The following is a 5,390-nucleotide window of genomic DNA, read 5'->3' on the forward strand; positions in this document are numbered from 1 at the left end:
TATATATTGAAAAGATAAATATTTATTTTTCTTCCTTTTTGTGAAAACATTTTTCATAAAGTCGAATATGTAACGGCACCGTAAACGCGGCTTATTCAGAATAAAGAAAATAAATTTGAGTAGAGGCGCGAAGGAGACATAACAAGGGCAAGGAAAATAAAATGAAAGAGAGCAGAAGGGTTGCGAAGAATAAAAGGAAAAAAAGTGAATGGTGTTGAAGAAGGAAGAAGATTTCAATCAGGGTATATCAGCATATATATTACTCTTCTTGTCGATATTTAAGAGCAGAATTTGTAGGGTTCTCGGATACGCTGTATTTTATTATTGATAGCATCAGAGATGTTTGTGATTCCTCCTCACGTTAAACGATCAACTATGTGAATGTTTACTGATATTGCAAATGCTTACTTAAAGCATTGACATACACCATATTTTTCATCTTTACATCCGCGGTCGTAATACATTTTATTTATTTTCCTTTTGTTTGATATTCAGTTTTATTATTTAGATATATTACGCAAAGTGTAACACATTTTGCTTTCATAATTTTACATTGACTACATCTCGTTGTTTTTTGATACTTGTGCGATATTTGCGCACGAGTGCCGGATGTGCGAATGTGAATTAGTGTTAATTCACCTTTGTTACACGAGTATCTCCTCATTTGCAGGAGACTTAATTAATTCAGTTATCTGCCTCGAGGAAGCCTCGAATTCCACCTGCGTTACGAGTGTCGCGGGATTGTGTTTGAGAATACGTGTTGCGCATAATCAAGACGCGCTGTGTATATTTGGTCCTCTAGCAATGGGGTATAACACTGCGGATCCCTATTTCCCTTCGAAACAATTCGAAACCTGAAGACAACTAGGAAACGTTTTCTGTGATAAACAACATTTACGTGCTCGACATTTATTGACGACTATTTCTTGCATTTATTTTACATTCTTTTTTAAATTATCTTAGGACATTCTAAAATGATTTCCTAGTTTTAAAGGTTTTTTACTAATCTTTTTAATTTAGAAATACATAATTTTTTAAATATTAAGTAACGTTTCTATAAACATTACTTTATAAAGATATAGAAATTTGTTTGAAGAGTTTGTGTTAGAAAAGTGCACATATAAGTAATTACATTAAATTATTGCAAAAGCTTTTTCTTCCGCCAACAGTTTACAGAAGTAATTAAGAAAGTTAGGCAATAGCCTTCTCATTTTCATAATCACCGCACAAAATGGTATAAATTAACAGTAAATGTAAATCAACGGTGTTTTTACGCGATGCCAGGGTGTATTGCGACCGTCGTGAAATACCGTTCATATATTTCATCAGGCATAAGACTTGTGAAAATATGCTTGCATTAGCGCTCGCGAAATTACGGTTCATGTCTGTTTCTTCTCAGTTACGCTCTTATTCCACATTTACAGTCGACATTTGCATAATTGCTCTTTTTAAAAGCAATAAGAAAAAGTTATTTGTTGTTGAAACACGAAACTCTTAAAAAGTTTATTTATCTTATTTTTATGAAATCTTTCCATAAAAGCGATAGAGATCTTAAAACTGTAATTGAAGTATCATAGATCTTATTTGATGTTTATAATATTTATATGTAATTGCTGTTTTATGGTAACTGCCGATAATCCTTCTGCGATCTTATTTCATTCTCTCTCGTAGAAGTTCTTAAAAGAAAACTTTTTTTTCCGCGTTACCATCGTCGAGCGTACTCTTCGTGAAGAAATACAATTTCAACGATCACGTACGTATGTAGCAGACAAGAAAGGCAGACTTTCGCGTTCGGCACGTGCGCGAAATTCCGACAAGTCGATCCGACAATACCGGCGTGGGCGGTGGGAGGGAATGGAGGGACGAGGAGAATTTTTGCGATCACGCTATCATCCTGTCTGCTTCGTTGAAGGATCGGACTAATCGAAATACCGGACGTCTTTGGAGCTCCTACGTGTGTAGGTACTCTCTGCGGGTGTAGCAACCCATCATTGTTGCCGTTAAAATCGGGCTAGTCATCCTTATGGCTTCCGTTGTTCATTTCGGGATATCTGAGAAAAAATATTAAGATGATCCGACTGTAAAGCTTTTATCTTTGATATTGATTGTTCGTCTTTTCTTTTTCTTACGACTACATGATTGAAAGAAGACAATCTGAAAATGATCATGAAGATCTGAGTGAAATAGATTATTAAGACATTATCTATTTGTTCCTAATAATATTTTATATATATTATATATAACTGGATTTTTTATAATGTTTGTGTTATGACAGAGAACCAGCTGTTTGCTATAACAATTGTCGTGTGTGAGTGTATTGTGTGTATTTTGGCAAATGAGGATTAATCGCTTTCGAGAAACTGCGTCCTCTCATAATTCTGTACAATTCAATATATCCAACATGACGTTTCAGTCGAGACCATTCTGTTTTACGAGCGCAGTCAGGACATACTGTACACGCAATAATTGAGTTCAATTGTGTTCGCTACGTGGTCAGTATCGTTGAATACCTGAAACAAATCATAGACAGTCTGCACGAATTCGATTGAATATTATCAATAATAACTGGCGCTTCGATTGATTATAGTAATTTTTATTCGTTTTAGCATTTGTCCTTTGTGCAGTATCCTTTTAAATCGTGGATAATTGCACGATTTAATGGGATGAATTTTTGATTCCTTCGTTATTTCCTTCGGTAGTCGTATTCGCGATGCAAAAATTCTTGAGGAATAACGAGGTGCAAGGGATAAAGATGCGAGTAATACAATTCGATACTTCTTTACTCTATCGTGCGAATAATACATTCAATTGAACCGATAGTCTGCGCCGATGCGACCGTCTTATACGTAGAAAAAGTGGTTTGTTTCGGAATGGGAAATGCGATACTCCGCGGGGGGTTGAAATCGGAGAAAGAGTGCCTATAGTTTCGTGACCCCTATTACAAATCCAATATCCATCTATACTTTTCCCTTTTTCGCTCTTTCTGTCTTTCTTTCTCTTCTCGATCCATCTTGACGTTATCGCCTATAGCCGCATCCTTCCTACAACGTTGCTATAAAACATATTCGCTGACAGCGACAATATTTCCCTCGGTGTTGCAGACTCGACAGAAGTAACGCTCTTGGGCCACATATTCACATAGAAAATGCCTACTCGCGCGAGAGTGATCGAGCCGACAGTTTGATCGTCTGCGAGCAATCCGACAATTGAAATATTTATGCGCGTTATTTATAGCATTACATTATATAAACTCTCTCTCTCTCTCTCTCTCTCTCTCTCTCTCTCTCTCTCTCTCTCTCTCTCTCTCTCTCTCTCTCATTTTGCAATTTTTTGCACTTGGATTTTAACAGCGGAAAGATTCATAGAACATTACGTTTATACAGTTTGCTTTTTATCTTCCTTTTCATTTCTCTGTCTCGCTAATTTTTTCATTATTATCATGGCACGTTGTTCCAATCTCATTTCGTTCTAACATTTTTCTACTGTAACAGTGTCCCATTTATCTCTTAATAAACTATTCTTTATTTTTATAAAGTTAACGACCCTCTTTTAGAATGTCGATTAATTTATAGAATTGGCTTTTCCCAATAAATCCTCTAGAATCTTTAGACATACATTTTCAAAGAATGCTAACGATTGAATCATTAATTTTACAAAGATGTATCCTTTATCCTTTAATACTTTCTATTTTTTGCGTTAGTGTTTAACTAAAAATAAATAATTTTCATGTTCTTCAAAAGTTTCGGGAATAAATATTTTATCTGTATCTTATACCTGTCTAAACCAGAAGCCTTTGGGACCGATAGAATTCAGAAGCTTCTTTTTCAAAGAATGTGATATACTTCTATGCAGCTGCTGCGTACTATTCCCAGCATGCATTGCTATTCGCTTCCTCCCAGAATAGCAAACTACCTCGTTGGTAGTCGAAAAATGCTTCAGTCCCAGGCCAATCCTTCAAGAAGAACATGGACAGAGCATTTTAAATAAATACCTGAATAGATTCCCCGTATAAACGGATTTAACACTTCGCTTTTACAGTGTAGAAAATAAGCTCTGAAAAGTATTCTTGCATTCTGCATACGTTTTCGTGAGCAGAATCTCGTTCTGATTGCAGTCTTTCGATACGTTTGTTCCGGATGTAAAACAGATATATGATCTGTTTTCCATTTTTCCAGGATTTTATGTGTCTGAAATTTTATGTATCTGTTTTGAATTGTTGAAATTTTCTTGGAAAATGCACGTTGTTGGTAGAATGTAAATTGTAATTTGTTAGGCAGCTTGATCTTCGGACTATGGAAATGAATGTAATCCGAATACGTCTTATCGATGGTTGGTTCGTGTCGACATTTTTGTTAGAAGTTGAGCTAATTTGTATTCGGTTGATGTAAGGGATCATGACAAGAGCTTGCGCTTATACATGTACCACAGTCGGCGCGATGTTGGGCTTAGAACGTCAGGAGAACAGGGTCGTAAAACCGGAAGCGTATTACACTGTTAGTAGCCAAGCGGACGAAGTACACGTTGATTATTTTTACGGTTACGGCGATGTTTCGCGATTCTGGATTACAGGTTAATAGAATGGATGTTTTAAAATAGCTCTGATGCATTGCGAAAGCGTTTATTATTACGCTATAAAGATATAACGCTATAAAGACATAATGAATATTCTATTCTCTTAAAAGATTAAAAAATAATTAATTAAAAAATTCGATTCTCTTCTCTATTATTAAATAAAATCTGTTATACTTAGTTATAAAAAGAAGAAGCAAAAGAATAGGAAAACTGGAAGAAAATAGTAGATGAATTTTGTTGTACTCCCTTCTTCGATATTATATTGGAAAATTAAGTTATAGAACGGAATGTTTCTGTCTATACGATGGACGGGATAGATTTGTTATTTCTTCACACTCATCGAAAAATCTGTTGAGACCCGAAATGTTCATTAAAGGCCACAATAACAATGCGACTCGCGTTGTTCAGAGCGACATTAAACTTGCCACGGTGATTAAGGGGTGGCTCCGCTTGGCGACGGTGGTAACGCAAGAACAAGAAACAGCAACAAACTCTTAGGCGGTGCCTGCTGTACTCAAGTACTTAGGCGGAGAGTCCCTTCGTGGAATAGCGACCGTGCAAGTGACGGGCTGCAGCACTCAACCTCCAAAACTTAAGCGTGTTTATGCTAGCCTCGCCACTTGCGGCTCTCTGAGGGGTGATTCGGCAGCTGCCTCCCAAGGATTAGGAAAGGACAGAGTCCTTTGAGACATTGCTCTGATAACACGCAAGCGTTTTTTTTTATAAATAAGCTTGTAATGAATATTCGTTTTCTTCCCCGCAAATTATTTCTTCTGTCGAATCTAGATTTTTATTATATTGTTAAGAATATATCATGC

The 5,390-nt window shown here is 36.2% G+C and overlaps 1 protein-coding gene across 1 annotated transcript in view; it reads left to right on the plus strand.

Moving 5' to 3' along the window:
* The window catches only part of LOC108751992 (E3 ubiquitin-protein ligase MIB1), a 433,491-nt gene that overhangs the window by 5,120 nt on the left and 422,981 nt on the right, over positions 1-5,390 (plus strand). The window lies entirely within an intron of this gene.

Source organism: Trachymyrmex septentrionalis, unplaced genomic scaffold (assembly GCF_001594115.1).
Source record: "Trachymyrmex septentrionalis isolate Tsep2-gDNA-1 unplaced genomic scaffold, Tsep1.0 scaffold53, whole genome shotgun sequence".
Classification (NCBI taxonomy): Eukaryota; Metazoa; Arthropoda; class Insecta; order Hymenoptera; family Formicidae; genus Trachymyrmex; species Trachymyrmex septentrionalis.